Source organism: Phyllostomus discolor, chromosome 5 (assembly GCF_004126475.2).
Source record: "Phyllostomus discolor isolate MPI-MPIP mPhyDis1 chromosome 5, mPhyDis1.pri.v3, whole genome shotgun sequence".
Taxonomy (NCBI): Eukaryota; Metazoa; Chordata; class Mammalia; order Chiroptera; family Phyllostomidae; genus Phyllostomus; species Phyllostomus discolor.
This window is the reverse complement of record NC_040907.2, coordinates 93624070-93641103: the sequence shown is the minus strand read 5'-3', so window position 1 is coordinate 93641103 and position 17034 is coordinate 93624070. Positions and strand designations below refer to the sequence as shown.

The 17034-nt window shown below is 39.8% G+C and overlaps 1 protein-coding gene across 4 annotated transcripts in view; it reads right to left on the bottom strand.

Annotated features, from left to right (window-relative positions):
- Positions 1 to 549, bottom strand: part of LOC114497501 (serpin B6-like) — a 38141-nt gene extending 37592 nt beyond the window's left edge. The window contains exon 1 of one of the 4 annotated variants that reach the window (XM_036026591.1): positions 360 to 549. The gene's annotated coding sequence lies outside the window, so the exon portion shown is untranslated. Of the gene's footprint in view, positions 1 to 55; positions 176 to 202; positions 226 to 359 lie in introns of those variants that run through there. The other 3 variants (XM_036026593.1, XM_028513286.2, XM_036026594.1) reach the window with 3 other exon arrangements.
- Positions 550 to 17034: the final 16485 nt, after the last annotated feature.

Below are 17034 nucleotides of genomic sequence, written 5' to 3'. Positions count from 1 at the left end.
CTGTAGTCGAAGGAGAGGCTGGGTAATTTGAGTCGCGGGGATGGGCGGGCGTCACTTGTGGCCCAGGGGCCCCACACAGCAACCTGGGAGGCTCGGAGCCGCCCCCGTGCCCCCGGCCGCCTCCCCAGCGGGCGCGAGGCTGAGCGTAGCGTTCCGTACGAGGCTCGGCGTCCAGGGGCCGGCACCGCCAGGCACAGCTCACCAAGCGGCGTCATGGTTCGCTGCTGCCGCAGGGCTCCTAAAGCGAACCCGAGCCGGAAGCCTCCCCCCCCCCCCCCCCCGCCCCCTCCTGCTCCAGCCCCACAGTCGGAGGACTGTCCAGCAAGGCCCAGCCTCCCCTCCCTGACTCGGGTACTTGCTTTGCCTCCCAGTGGGTCCCACCACAAACTTGTACGTCGGAGTGTCTGCAAACAAGCGGCAGTGAGCGAAGGAGCAGCTGGAGGGACTTGAACTGCTCGGGGCCTCTAATAACCTGTGGTGCTGGGAGGCGGGAGGAGTCCTGACAGTGAGCCAGAGCCCCACCCAAGCCGGAGTCCACGACCGCCCTCCGCTGTCTCTGCAGGTGGGAGGGCGCCAAGTAGCCTTCTACGGCTTGCAACCCAGGAGCTGGGCAGATCCGCAGCCTCCGGACACGCTCCCACTGCCAGAGGGACCGCGCCTACTTTTCTGTCGCAGTTGTAGTCACCTCGCCCACTGACCAGAGAGTTGAATCAAAGGCCTGACTCGCCCGAGGTTTTTCACCCGGACACAACCGTGCATGGCCCCACCAGCGTGTTATGCAGGCTTTGTAGAAACTGTAAATTATGTCCTCGGTAAACAGGAAAGCGTGGGTTCCTGGTACATTGATTTAAGCTTTGACAGTGCAGAAGACAAATTTCACTTCGGCAAAGGCTACTCGATCCTCCTGTGTATCCAAAGACTCCAGTAATCCTCTGGATCCTGTGAATTAGGCTCCAGGGAACTGACAAATCATGCAAATACTATGAAAGCCTGACTTGCCCTAAGTCTTATATCTTTGGAGCTCCTATAGGTTGAAATTAAATTTCATTTTCTCCTGTTAAGATGTCAATGTCATTATTATATCTGCCAAAGAATCTAACCAAAAGCTGGCAGGCAATTGAGGTTTATTGCCATCCTGAGCTAATGAATGGGATAGAGGCGTGGGCCTTCAAATGGGAGGAGGGCAATTCAAAGGCAGAGATAAGGAGAGCAGATATTTGATAATCAGATATTGGCTCTGTTGCAGAGCTGGTAAGTCTTTTGAATAAAAAAACTACCTCTGGTAAATGCTCTCTTTTGGGACAGGCACTCTATTTAAATTCTTTTAGGTAGGTAAGGGAGAGCGAATAGTTTTCCCTAAATCTTCTGGGTCTCTATTTCCTTTAGCAAAAATAATCCACGTGCCAAAGTGGCACAATTTTGGGAGGCATACTCTGCTTCCCTTCAGATCATACTGCATTTTACTTCGTGGTGAATCCACATCTGCATGTTTATGTAATTGTCCTATCCAAGAACATGCTGAATATTTGCTCAATTTTTTTCTTTTTGGGGAGTGTTTTATTTATTATTTTAATTTAATCTTTATTGTATTTTTTTCCATTACCATTTAGTCCCCCTATACCTCCCTAACCCCCAGCAATCACCACATCCTTGTCCATGTCCATGAGTCCTTTTTGCTCAATCCCTCCACGCCCTAACGTCCCCACCCAACCAGCTGTCATCTGCTCTCCATCTATGAGTCTGTCTTTGTTTTGCTTGTTATTTCAGTTTGTTCACTAGATTCCACATATGAGTGAAATCATATGGTATTTGTCTTTTTCTGACTGGCTTATTTCACTTAGCATGATGCTCTCCAGTTGCATCCATACTGTTGTAAAGAGTAAAATTTTCTTTTGTTTTTAATTTTATGGCCAAGTAGAATTCTATTGTGTAAATGCCCCATAGTTGTTTTATCCACTCATTTATTGAGTAGTGAACACTTGGGCTGCTTCCATATCTTGACAATTATAAATAACACTGTAATGAACATAAGGGTGTTTATGTTCTTTCAAATTTGTCTCTTGGGTTCCTGATATATTCCCAGAAGTGGGACTTCTGGGTGAAAAAGCATATCCATTTTTAATTTTTTGAGGTAACTCCATACTGCTTTCTACAGTGGCTACACCAGTCTGCATTCCCACCAACATTGCAAAAGTGTTTCCCTTTCTCCACATCCTCACCAGCACTTACTCTTTGTTAATTTATTGATGGTAGCCATTCTCACAGGTGTGAGATGGTATCTCATCCTGGTTTTCATTTGCATCTCTCTGATGATTAGTGACCTTGAACATCCTTTCATATGTCTATTGGCCATCTGTATGTCCTCTTTGGAGACCTGTCTATTCAGGTCTTTGGACCATTGTTTTAAAGTTTTTCTACATAGCCCTGGCCTGTATGGTTCAGTTGGTTGGGTATCCTGGCAAAACAAAAGGTCATGGGTTCAATTCCCAGTCAGGGCACATGTTTGGGTTGCCATCCCTGGTTGGGGCACGTAGGAGAGGCAAATTAGTTGCCCCCTGTACACACCCTGACCAAGGGAATTGAACATCAACTCAGGTATGTGCCCTGACCAGGAATCAAACCCACAACCTTTTGGTGTATGGGACAATGCAACGACAAAATGAGCTACACCAACCAGGGCTCTCCTTCTCTTTCTCCCTCCCTTCCCCTCTCTCTGTAAATTAGTAATTAAAATATTTTTTAAATCAATATAAAGTTTTCTTTATATAAGATTTGCACATTTTATGTTTAGTGTATTCCTACTTATTTTCTTTCTATTGATATTATAGGTAGAAACATTTTTCCATTATACTTTCTTTTGTTTGTATATAAAAATATTAACTGTTTTTATGCATTACTTTATAGGTTGGTGCCTTGCTGAATTTTCTATTTGTTTTATGTTTTTGTTCCTTGATTCTTTTGAGTCCTACAGCAATGTAATATCACTGCACATTCAAATAGCTGAACTTCTTCCTCTAATTTTCATACCTTTGTTTTCTCTTCTTTGATTGCATTGGCTAACACCTCCAAGAGAGTAAATTACATAATCAGTTGTGATGTTAATGCTTATAAAATAAAAAAAGTGAGCACAAGAATCCAGCATGGCTTCTCCAAAAAACAAGCCATTCTTAACCTCATTTGCTTTTTCTAAATAGAAATAGGTTTACTTGGCAGGGAAGCATAGACAAGGTTCTGTAGACGAGTATTCTTTACTGTCCTGCTTGGTTTTAAATTAAGTTGAACTAGTTCCAAATTACATAGGTTAGTAATTCTAGGCTCAGCATTCTCCAAAATAGAGTTATCTTAGCATGAGGTTGTTGAATGCATGTTTTCACATTTTCATATCTCACTAATATCCTAAAAGGCTTACAATTAAAATATAGTCAAATATAATCAAAACTGAAAGGATCAGATATTTTAAAATAAGTAATGAGTACATAATAAAGAAAACGAACTATTCTGATCACAGTTTACGTGACAAAGCCCTGGGTTTTAGTTGTCTATAACCAAACACAAAACACCAGTTGATGTAGCATCACTGGAAATGCTTCCAGGACTGTTCTCCTCTCCTTTGAGCCACTAATTTACAGAGGGGAGGAAGTTGCTAGAAATCTTTTTTTAATTGAATTTAATGTGGTGACATTGATAATAAAATTATATAGGTTTCAGGTAAGCAAGTCTACAGCACATCATCTGTATATTGTTTCGTGTGCTTACCACCCCAAGTCAAGTGTTTATCACCATTTATCCCCCCATTGCACTCTTATACCTCCCTCCATCCCCCTTTTCCCTCTAGCAACCAACATACTGTTCTCTGTGTCCATGAGTCTTTTTTTTTCTTTAATTCCTTTACCCTTTTCACCCTTTCCAACACCCTCCCCTCTGACAGCTGTCTGTCTTTTTCTGTATCCATGAGTCTGTCTCCACTTTGTTTGTTAGTTTATTTTGTTCACTACACTCCAGATATAAGTGAAAATATATGTTGCTTGTCTTTCTCTGACTGGTTTATCTCTCTTAGCATCACACCTTCCAGGTCCATCAATGCTGTCACAAAAAGTAAGGTTTCCTTCCTTTTTATGGCTGAGTAGTATTTCATTGTATAATTTTATTGTAGCTTTTATCGGCAATCAACTATTGATGGACACCTGGGCTGCTTCCAAATCATGGCTAGAGTAAATAACTCTACAATGAACATAAGGGTGCATACATGCTTCAAGTTTTTGGTTTCTTTTTTTCTTTAATATGTTTTATTGATTATACTATTACAGTTGTCCCATTTCCCCCCTTCAACTCCCTCCACCCTGCACACCCCCTCCCAGGCACATTTCCCCTCTTTAGTTCATGTCCATGTGTCATACTTATAAGTTCTTTGGCTTCTACATTTCCCATACCATTCTTACCCTCCCCCGTCTATTTTCTACCTAACATCTACGCTACTTATTCTCTGTACCTTTCCCCCGCTCTCCTCCTCCCACTCCCCTGTTGATAACCCTCCATGAAATCTCCATTTCTGTAGTACTGTCCCTGTTCTAGTTGTTTGTGTAGTTTGTTTTTGTTTTTGTTTTAGGTGTGGTAGTTAATAATTGTGAGTTTGCTGGCATTTTACTGTTCATAGTTTTGATCTTCTTTTTCTTAGATAGGTCCCTTTCACATTCCATATAATAAGGGCTTGGTGATGATGAACTCCTTTAACTTGACCTTATCTGAGAAGCAGTTTACCTGCCTTTCCATTCTAAATGGAAGCTTTGCTGGATAGAGCAATCTTGGGTGTAGGTCCTTGCCTTTTGTGACTTGGAATACTTCTTTCCAGCCCCTTCTTGCCTGCAAGGTTTCTTTTGAGAAATCAGCTGACAGTCTGATGGGAACTCTTTTGTAGGTAACTGTCCCCTTTTTACTTGCTACTTTTAAGATTCTCTCCTCATCTTTAATCTTGGGTAGTGTAATTATGATGTACCTTGGTGTGTCCCTCTTTGGGTTCAACTTCTTTGGGACTCTCTGAGCTTCCTGGACTTCCTAGAAGGCCACAGATTGGGGACAGATTGGGGAAGTTCTCCTTTATTATTTGTTCAAATAAGTTTTCCACTTATTGCTCTTCCTCTTCTTCTTCTAGTATCCCTATAATTCAGGTGTTGGAACGTTTAAGGATGTCCTGGAGGTTTCTAAGCCTCTCCTCATTTTTTTGAATTCTTGTTTTTTCATTCTTTTCTGATTGGATGTTTCTTTCTTCCTTCTGGTCCACTCCATTGATTTGAGTCCCAGTTTCCTTCCCATCACTATTGGTTCCCTGTACGTTTTCCTTTATTTCACTTAGCGTTGCCTTTACTTTTTCATCTAATTTGTGACCAAATTCAAGCAATTCTGTGAGCATCCTGATTACCAGTGTTTTGAACTATGCATCTGATAGGTTGGCTATTTCTTCATCGCTTAGTTGTATTTTTTCTGTAGCTTTGATCTGTTCTTTCATTTGGACCATTTTTTTTTTTTTGTCTTGGCATGCCGTTTTGTAGTGAGAGGTGGAGCCTTAGGTGTTCACCAGGGTGGGGCAACCCAGTCACTGGGCTGTGACGCTGTACGTGGGACAGGGGTCCAAGAGGGAGCAATGGCACTTGCTCTGCTCTCTGCTGGATTTCAGTCACTTCCCCCATTTCCCACAAGCAAATTGGGCCCTTTTGGTGCTGATACCTGTGTGGGTGGGTTTGTGTACATTTTAGGACCTAGTGGGTCTCTCTAATGAACTCTCCTTCGAAGCTGGGAATCTCTCCGGGCACGTCAACCTCCACAGGTGTTTTCAGTTGGTTAGTGTTTTGAGGCTTTATTTCCCTGTGCTGGGGCCCTGGGTTGCACAGTCCATCTTGTTCCCCAGTTTTGCCTGGTTCATCTACATGCAAATGTGAGACTGCCCGCCGCCTTGCACACTGCACTGTGCTCCACAATCTGCCACCCTGCTAGGTCTTCCAGATGCCACCCTGCGCACCTAGGGTCCTCCAGCCACCACTTTGCCACAAGTCCTCTCTGCCTCGGTTGCCCAACTCTGCCCCTCCCACCAGTCTGGATGAATATGTCTTCTTTAACTCCTTGGTTGTCGGACTTCCATACAGTACTGGCTGTTGTTTTGTTTTTAAATTGTTGTCCTTCTTTTGGTTGTGCAAGAAGGCACAGTGTGTCTCCCTACGCCTCCATCTTGGCCAGAAGTCCCCAAGTTTTTGGTTTCTTATATTCCCAAAAGTAGACCTTCTGGGTCATAAGGAATTTCCATATTTAATAATTTGAGGTAACTCTATACTGCTTTCCACAGTGGCAGCACCAGTGTGCCTTCCCACCAACAGTGCATGAGGATTCCCTTTTCTCCATGTCCTTGCCAACAGTTGTTTGTGCACTTATTGATGACAGCCATTCTGACAGGTGTGAGATGATATCTCATTATGGTTTTTATTTGCATCTCTCTGATTATTAATGGTGTTGAGCATCTTTTCATATGTCTATTTGCCATCTGTATATCCTTTTTGTAGAAGTACCTATTCAGGTTCTTTGCTTATTTTTTAATAGGATTGTTTGTTTTTGGTGTTGAGTTTATAATATCCTTATAAATTTTGGATATTAAGCCCTTAACAGATGTATTGGTGAATATGTTCTCTCATTGACTAGGTTTTCTTTTCATTGATGGTTTCTTTTTCATTGGAAAAAACTTTTAGTTTGATGTAGTCCCATTTGTTTAATTATTTTGTTTCCCTTGCTTGAAGAGATATGTCAGAAAAAAATATTGCTGCAAGGAATGTCCAACATTTTACTGCCTATTTTTCTTCTAGGATTTTTATGGTTTTGAATCTAACACTGAAGTCTTTAATCAATTCTGAGTTTATTCTTGGATATGGTATAAGAAAATGTTCTAGTTTTATTTTTTACCACCTATGTGTCCAATTTTCACAACAGGATTTATTGAATAGGCTATCTTTACCCCCATTATGTTTTAGATCTTTTGTGAAATACTAATTGACTATAAAGTCATGGATTTATTTTTGGACTCTCTATTCTGTTCCATTGATCTAATTATCAGTTTTTATACCAGTTCCATGCTGTTACTATGTTAACTACATATGTTAATTACTATGTCCTTTTACTATAGTTTGATATCAGGCAGTGTGATTCCTCTAACTTTGTTCTTCTTTCTCAAAATTGCTGTGGCAATTTGAGGTCTTGTGTGGTTCCATAAAATTTTTGGAATATTTGTTCTAGTGCTGTGAAATATGCCATGGGTATCTATGTAGGAATTGCATTCAATCTATAGATTGCTTTGGGTAGTATGGACCTTGTAATGATGTTAATTCTTCCCATCCATGAACACAGTATATGCTTCCACTTATTTGTATCTTTTTCATTTTACTACTTCAGTGTCTCCTACTTTTTCAAGCGCAGTTCCTTTACATTCTTAGTTAAATTTATTCCTATTTATTATACATATTTTTGAAGAAATTGTGAGATTTTCCCAGTTTCTTATCCTGATAGTTCATTATTGGTGTATAAAAATGCACTGATTTCTGGATATTTATTTTGTATCCTGCTACACACTGAATTCATTGATCAGTTCTAGTAGTTTTTTAGCCGAATCTTTAGGTTTTCTATTTATAATATCATGTTATCTGCAAATAATGACAGTTTTACTTATTCTTTTCCAACTTGAATACCTCTTGTTTTTTAATCTTGTCTGACTTCCGTAGCTAGAATTTCCAGTACTATGCTGAATAACAGTGCTGAAAGCAGACATCTCTATCTTGTTCCTAATATTAAGGGAAACCCTTTATTTTTTACCCATTGAGTATGCTATTGGCTGTAGGTTTGTCATATATGGCCTTTATCACATTGAGGTATGTTCCCACTATTCACACTTTGCTGAGCATTTTTATCATAAATGGATTCATGAAAATCCATGGCTGGATTTTATCAAATGCTTTTCCTGCATCTATTGTTATGACCATGTGGTTTTACACTTCATTTTGATTATGTGATATATCACATTCATCAGTTTGCAGATATTGTACCAAACTTTCACCATTGGAATAAATCCCACTTGTTCATGGTGTATGACCTTTTTAATGTATTACTGGATCTGGTTTATTAATATTTGTTGAGGATTTTAGCATTTTTGTTCACCAGGAATATCAGCCTATAATTTTTTAAGTATATTTTATTGATTATGCTATTACAGTTGTCCCATTTTCTCCTCACTTTTATCTTCCTCCACCTTGCACACCCCCTTCAGCATTCCCCACATCCTTTAGTACATGTCCATGGGTCATACATATAAGCTCTTGGGCTTCTCCATTTCATATACTATTCTAACCTCTCCCTGTCTATTTCTACCTACCATTTGTTTCTTTTTTTTTAAGATTTTATTTATTTATTTTTAGAGAGTGAAGGGAGGGAGAGAGAGAGAGAGACAGACAGACAGACAGACAGACATCAATGTGTGGTTGCTGGGGGTCATGGCCTGCAACCGAGGCATGTGCCCTGACTGGGAATCGAACCTGCAACACTTTGGTTCAAAGCCCTGCTCAATCCACTGAGCTACGCCAACCAGGGCTCATTTATGTTTCTTAATACCCTGTTCCTTTTACCCAATTCTCCCCTTCCAACTGATAACCCTCCATGTGATCTCCTTATCTATGATTCTGTTCCAGTTCTAGTTGTTTGCTTAGTTGGTTCTTGTTTTTGTTTTTTAGGTTCAGTTGCTGATAGTTGTGAGTTTGTTGTCATTTTACTGTTCATAGTTTGATCTTCTTTTTCTTAGATAAGTCCCTTTCACATTTCACATAGTATGGGAGTGGTGATGATGAACTCCTTTAACTTGACCTTATCTGAGAAGCACTTTATCTGCTCTTCTATTTTAAATGATAGCTGGATAGAGTAACCTTGGATGTAGGTCCTTGTCTTTCCTGCCTTCCAATACTTCTTTCCAGCCCCTCTTGTCTGCAAGGTTTCTTTGAGATATCAGCTGATAGTCTTATGGGAACTCCTTTGTAGGTAAATCTCTCTTTTTCTCTTGCTGCTTTTAAGATTCTCTCCATATCTCTAATCATGAGTAATTTAAATGATGTGCCTGGGTGTGTTTCTCCTTGGATCCAACTTCTTTGGGATTCTCTAGCTTCCTGAACTTGTGTGTCTGGTCTCCGTCACCAGATTGGGGAAGTTTCCTTCATATTTTTTCAAATAAGTTTTCATTTCTTGCTCCTCTTCTTCTTTTTCTGGCACTCCTATGATTTTGGATGTTGAAACATTTAAAATTGTCCAAGAGATTCCAAAGCCTCTTTTCATATTTTTTTAATTCTTGTTTCATCATTGTGTTCAGGTTGAATGCTTATTTCTTCCTTCTGTTCCAAATTGTTGATTTGAGTTCCAGTTTCCCTCCCTTCACTGTTGGTCCCCTGTGTATTTCTTTATACCACTTTATGTAGCTTTCATTTCTTCCTTTGTTTCACAGCTATACTCAGTTATTTCTCTGTGCATCCTGATTACAATGTTTTCAACTCTGTATCTGATAGGTTAGCTATCTCCTTACTGCTTAGTTCTTTTTCTGGAGTTTTGATCTGTTCTTTCATGTGGGTCATATTTTTTTGGTCTCAGTTGTACCTGTTTATGTTGTAAGTGGTGGACACTTTGGTATTCACCAGGGTGGGGCAACCCACACACTGCATTCTGGCACTATATGTGGGGAAGGGGTCAAAGAGGGAACAATGCTGCTGCTCAGTTGTTGCCCCCACTTTCAGTCTCTTCTCCCACTGCCCGCAAGCTGATTCAGCCTTTCTGGTGCTTATTCCCAGGTGGGTGGGTTTTGTGTACATTCCAGGACCCGTGGGTACCTCCAATGGAATCTCCCGTGAGACTGGGAGTTTTTCCCAAAGCTGCAACTCCCAGAGAGTTTTACAGCAAGAGGTTTTGAGGCTTTTCTTTCCTGTGCTGGAACCCTGGTTGCCACAGTTTGTCTCACTCTCCAGTTGTTCCTGTTGGTATATTCTCATGCGAATGTGAGACTGCCTGGTCCTCCAGCCAGCACCCTTGCCATGTATTCTCTCAGCCTTGGCTGCCCATACCACCCCTCCTACCAGCATGGATGAATGTTTTTTCTTTAACTCCTTGGTTGTCGAACTTCCATAAAGTTCAATTTTCTGGCAGTTCTGGTTGTATTTTGTTTTGGTTGTTGTCCATCTTTTGGTTGTGTGAGGAAACAAAGCATTATCTACCTACACCTACATCTTTGGCCTATAATTTTTTTTCTATGTAGTGTCTTTACCTGGTTTTGGAAATAGGATGATGCTGGCCTCATTAAAGTGATCTTGAGAGTCTTCCCTACTCTTGAATTTTTTGGAATAGTTTGAAAAAGGATAGGTGTTCATTCTTTTTTGAATGTTTGGGTGAAATTCACTTATGAAGCCATTCTGGTTTAGGACTTTTGTTCCTGGGAGTTTTTTTTTATTACTGCTTCAATTTATCTAGTTTTAATCTGTCTATTTGGATTCTCTGATTCTTCCTGATTCAGTTGTGGAAGACTGTATGTTTCCATTAATTTATCCTTTTTTTCCAGATGGTCCCATTTTTTAATTAAATATTTTATTGTTGTCTATTACAGTTGTCTGAGATTGTCCTATTTGTTGGCATATAGCTGTGTGTAATATTTTCTTACAATCCTTTGTATTTCTTTGGTGTCAGTTGTTACTTCTCCTCTTTCATTTCTAAATATATTTATTTATTTAGGTCTTCTCTCTTTTGTTCTTTATGAGTCTGGATAAAGATTTGTCAATCTTGTTTATCTTTCCAAAGAACCAGCTCTTAGTTTCATCAATTTTTGATTATTTTTAGACTCTATTTTGTTTAATTCTGCTATGACCTGTATCATTTCCTTCCTTCTCACTTTGAGCTTTGTTTGTTGTTCTTTTTCAAGTTCCCTCAACTGTGAAGTTAGATTGTTTATTGGAGATTTTTCCTCTTTTTTTGATATAGGTCTGTGATGCTATGAATTTCCCTCTTAGGAATGAGTTTGCTGTGTCCCATAGATTTGGGGTTGTTGTGTTCTCATTTTCATTGGTTTCACAGTATCTTTTGATTACTTCCTCGATCTTATTGTTAACTCATTAATTGTTTAGTGACATGTCATTTAGTCTCCATGTGTTTAGGTGTTTGCACTTTTTTAAACTTGCAATTGATTTCTAGTTTCATACTATTATGGTCATAAAAGATCCTTGATATGATTTCAGTCTTCTTAAATTTATTGAGACTTGTTTTGTGTCCTAACATGTGGTAATATTCTAGAAAAATGTCCACGTGTACTTGAACATATATTTGGCTGCTTTGGGGTAAAATGCTCTGAAGAGATCAATTAGATGCATCTGATCTAGTTTGTCATTTTAGGTCAAAGTTTCTCTGTTAACTTTCTGTCTGAAAGATCTATCCATTGATGTCAATATGGTGCCAAAATCCCCTATTATGACAGTATTACTGTCAATCTCTCCCTTTATATCCATCAAGATTTGCTTTACATATTCAGGTGCTCCTATGTTCAGTGCATAAATGTTTACTAGGGTCATATTCTCTAAATCCTTGTTTATAAGATTCCTCTTTAGCTAGTCCTCAGTTATTCAAAATGATTGTTCTTTCCTTTAGTTGTTGTTACAGTTTGGTCCTGTAGAACATGAGCATAGCTTCCACCTACTCTGCCACCATCTTGAAAATCCTAAAATTCTTTAATAAACACCCCCAGAAAACAATACTTTAGAGCTGAAAACCTAAAAAAGGTCTAAAGGTGATCATTTTATCATGACTCAGAGTTCTTCTGTGTTTATTTCCCTTTTTTTCTTGCATTTATTGGGATGACATTGGTTAATAAGATCAAATCAATTTCAAGTGTACATTTCTATGACACATGATCTATATATTGCACTATGTACCCACCATCCAAAATCAAATCATGTTTTGTCACCATATATTGGCTCCTTTTACCCATTTACTACCCCTACATTCCCTACCCTTTGGTAGCTAACATGCTGTATTGTCTGTGGCTACAAGTTTCAGTTTGATTTCCCACATATGAGTGAAATCATACGGTTCTTAACCTTTTTTGACTTATTTTGCTTAGCATAATATTCTCAAGGTCCATCCATATTGTCACAAATAGCAGTATTTCATTTTTTTTCTTATGACTGAGTATTATTTCATAGTACATGTGTACCACACTTTATTTAATCCTCTATTGAAGGACACTTTGGTTTTTTCCATGTGTTGGCCACCATCGATATTGCTGCAATGAACATTGGGGTGTATATGTCATTGCAAATACATGTTTTCAATTTTTTTGAGTAGATACCTAAAAGAGGAATTGCTGGGTCACATTGTAACTGTATCTCTTTTTTTTTAATCTTCACCTGAGGATATGTTCACTGATTTCAAAGAGAGAGGAAAGGAGAGGGAGAAATATCAGTGTGAGAAAGAAACATGGATTGTTTGCCTCCCTTACGTACTCTGACCAGGTATTGAACCTGCAACCTATGTATGTGCCCTGACTAGAGATTGAACTTGCAACATTTTGGTATATGGGACAGTTCTCCAACAAAGACACCTGGCCAGGGAGATAACTCTATTCTCAATTTAAGTAGCCTCCACATTGTTTTCCATAGTGGTTGTCCCAGTTTATGATCCCACCAGCAGTGAATGAAGGTTCCTTTTTATGCAAAATTTCTCTAACACTTATTACCTGTCTTGTTGATAATAGCCATTCTAATAAGTGTGAGGTAGTAGCTCATTGTAGTTTTGATTTGCTTTTCCCTAATAGCTGGTGAAATTTAATATCTTTTTATATATCTGTTGGCCATTTGTATGTCTTCTTGGAAGAAGTGTCTGTTCAGGTTCTCTGCCCATTTTTCAATAGGATTGTTTGTTTCCTTGGTGTTGAGTTGTATGAGTTCTTTATGTATTTTGGATACTGATCCCTTGTCAAAGCTCTGGTTTGCAAAATCCCCCATACAGTTGGTTGACTTTTTGTTTTAGTTTGCAGTTTCTTTTGCTATACAGAAAGTTTTAGTTTGATATAATCCAGTTCATTTATTTTTGCCTTGACTTCCGTTATGTGCTGAGCAACTATTTGCAAGGATAACAAGAAAACAGATAAAATTACTAGATGAGTGACAACGAGGCTGAAAATTAACAACATTGTTTAGAATTAGCATCATTGTGTTAGCTTAACTGTATCAATAGAAATGTCTTCCTTCTACTGACAGAGTTGCTCTCCTTCCCTCTCTCATGAATACCCCTTGCTGTTATCTCTTAATCAGAAACCTGTTTAGGTTTTCTGTCTGAATCAATGTGCCGTGAATAGTTAATTTTTTTAAAGATTTAATTTATTTTTAGAGAGAGGGGAAGGGAGGGAGAAAGGGAAAAAAGCATTACTGTGTGAGGGTTACATCAGTCGGTTGCCTCTCACACAACACCAACTGGGGACCTGGCTTTGGACTCCTGCATGTGCCCTGACCAGGAATCAACAGGTGACCTCCAGGTTCACAGGCTGGCACTCAGTCCACTGAGCCACACCAACCAGGGCAAATAGTTATTTTTTCCCAGGACTTTCTTTTTTTAAAATATGTTTTATTGATTATGCTATTACAGTTGTCCCATTTTCCCCCTTTATTCCCCTTCACCCTGCACACCCCCTCCCACCCACATTCCCCCCCTTTAGTTCATGTCCATGGGTCATATAAGTAAATTCTTTGGCTTCTACATTTCCTATACTATTCTTAACCTCTGCCTGTTTATTTTCTACCTACCATTTATGCTTCTTATTCTCTGTACCTTTTCCCCCCTCTCCCCCTCCCACTCCCCTGATGATAATCCTCCATGTGATCTCCATTTCTGTAAATCTGTACCTGTTCTAATTGTTTACTTACTTTGTTTTTGTTTTAGGTTCAGTTCGTAATAACTGTGAGTTTGTTGTCATTTTACCGTTCGTATTTTTTATAATAAGGGCTTGGTGATGATGAATTCCTTTAACTTGACCTTATCTGAGAAGCACTTTATCTGCCCTTCCATTCTAAATGGAATCTTTGCTGGATAGAGCAATCTTGGGTGTAGATCATTGCCTTTCATGCCTTGGAATGCTCCCTTCCAGCCCCTTCTTGCCTGCAAGGTCTCTTTTGAGAAATCAGCTGACAGTCTGATAGGAACTCCTTTGTAGATAGCTGTCTCCTTTTCACTTGCTGCTTTTAAGATTCTCTCCTCATCTTTAATCTTGGGTAATGTAATTATGATGTGCCTTGGTATGTTCCTCTTCGGGTCCAACTTGTTTGGGACTCTGAGCTTCCTGGACTTCCTAGAAGGTTATTTCCTTTGCCAGGTTGGGGAAGTTCTCCTTCATTATTCTTTCAAATAAGTTCTCAATTTCTTGGTCTTCCTCTTCTCCTTCTGGCACCCTTATGATTCAGTTGTTGGGATATTTAAAGATGTCCTGGAAGTTTCTAAGACTCTCCTCATTTTTTCTTTATTCTTGTTTCTCCATTCTGTTCTGGTTAAATATTTCTTTTTTCCTTCTGGTTCACACCATTGACTTGAGTCTCGGTTTCCTTCCTGTCATTGTTTCCCTGTACATTCTACATTATTTCAGTTAGTGTAGCCTTCATTTATTCATCTAATTTGCAACCATATTCAACCAATTCTGTGAGCATCCTGATTACCAGTGTTTTTAACTGCACATCTGATAGGGTGGCTATCTCTTCGTCACTTAGTTGTGGTTTTTTTCTGGAACTTTGATCTGTTCTTTCATTTGGGCCTTTTTTTTTTGTCTGGGAGCACCTGTTACATAGTAAGGGGCGGAGCCTTCGATTTTCTGCATGGCAGAACAGATGTTCTTCATGTCACTGCATTGTGCCACTGTATGTGGGGGAGGGGTCCGAGAGGGAATAATGGCACTTGCTCAGCTCTCTGCCAGATTTCAATCACTTTCCCCACTTCCCACAAGCAAATTGGGCCCTTCTGGTGCTGATTCCCAAGTGGGTGGGTTTGTGTACGTTCTAGGACCCTATGGGTCTCTCCAACAAACTCTCCTTTGAGGCTGGGAGTTTCTCCCGCTGTCACCTCAACCCCCACAAGTGTTTTCAATTGGTGGTTTGAGGCTTTATTTCCCCAAGCTGGGACCCTGTGTTATGAGGTCTGTTTCGCTCTCCAGTTGTTCCTCCTGATTTATCTACACATGAATGTGGGACCACCTAGTCCACCAGCTGCTGCCTTGCCTTGAGTCCTCACTGTCTGGTCTCCACTCCTCCTATCAGTCTGGAATAATGTTTCTTCTTTAATTCCTTGGTTGTTGGACTTCCACAGTTCAATTTTCTGTAAGTTCTGGTTGTTTTTTGTTTTTAAATTGTTGTTGTTATTCTTTTGGTTTTGTGAGAAGGCACAGTGTGTCTACCTATGCCTCCATCTTGTCCAGAATCCCAACCAGTTATTTTTTTTAAATCTCAAATAAATGCTTGTTGCCTCTCACTTTGGCCTTTCATGTATATTTTAACTCTTTCCTTCCTTCCTTCTCTCTCTTCTTTGCTCCTGGCTTCTTCCTTCTTTTCTGTCCCCAGTTGTAGCCATAGAATACATTGTACACAGAAGAAGGTGGCAGCAGGGGCCTACGAAGGGGCAGTGTTGATTTTGGTGATGCAGACAGCTAATTGGGAGGCATAAATCATAGTAAGGGGCCTGTCTGGAAATAGCCCAGGTATTATTAACATAACAAGAACAGTTTGTGCGACACCAATGTAACCTGGCATCTGAGAAGAATGGACTGGAACCTGCATGAGTGAATAATGACAATGTCACTCTACTAGTCATTGGGGGCAGTCGACACTATTGAGTGAACATGTGTACTGTGTGGCCATCACACTCAAAATGACTGAGGAAGTAAAGCAATGAATCTGCATCAAATTTTGCATTAATCTTGAACATTCCTTCATGGAAACTATTTAGATGCTTCAGAGGGCCATAGCTATGACCAACTGGTGATTGGCAGCTTCATCACAACAGCCTGCCCACTCATGCATCAAGTTTCATGCAGAGATTTTTGGTGGAACACCAAATCACCCAGGTGTCTCAGTCCACCTATAGCCCATACTTGGTGCCTTGTGACTTCTGGCTTTTCCCTAAACTAAAATTATCTTTGAAAGGGAAGAGATTTTAGATCATCAATGAGATTCAGGAAAATACCATGGGAAAGCTGATAGTGACTGGAAGAACTGTGTGAGGCCACAAGGTACCTACTTTGAAGGGGACTGAGGTGTCATTGTCCACAAAGTTTGTTGTATCTTCTATCTTCTTCAATAAATGTCTTTATTTTTCATATTACATGGCTGGATACCTTCTGGACAAACCTCATACATAGTGACCAACTAGATCTGGGGGAAGCAACAGGGAAAAGAATGGAGTTCCAGATGACTTTTAGTGTTGTAACTAAGGTAACTTGATACCTGATGATATGATTAACTGAAAGAGGGACTATTAGGGGAAGGTTTGAGGATCAAATGAAAAATTGTTTTGAGTCAAAAGGAGTTTATAGCACTTGTAAAACATTTAGGTGAACACATCTAGGAGACAGGTAGAAATAAAGCCAGAGGTATGGGATACACACCAATAGCCATAAGAGGAACACACTGGCCTGGCCAAGCTTGTTTATCAGGAAGGTAGCTGTCTGAAGACAGAAGCTACAGTACACCAACCAATATCATAAAAGACTTCTGGAAAAAAGACCACACAGCAAAGAAAATGGAGACCAAAAAAAGACTGGACAATGGACACAGAGTTTAATAGCACTGGCTGCTGGTTTTGAGAGGAAGTGGAGCATCAGAATGAAAAGAGACCACTTCTCATTCCCAGATCAATAGTTACATTAGTGACAGGTGGGATAAATGCCAAAGTGAGTGGGATTCAGGCATTGAAAGATAAATGTGAAGACAGCTGACTTAAGATACTCTTTGAAGA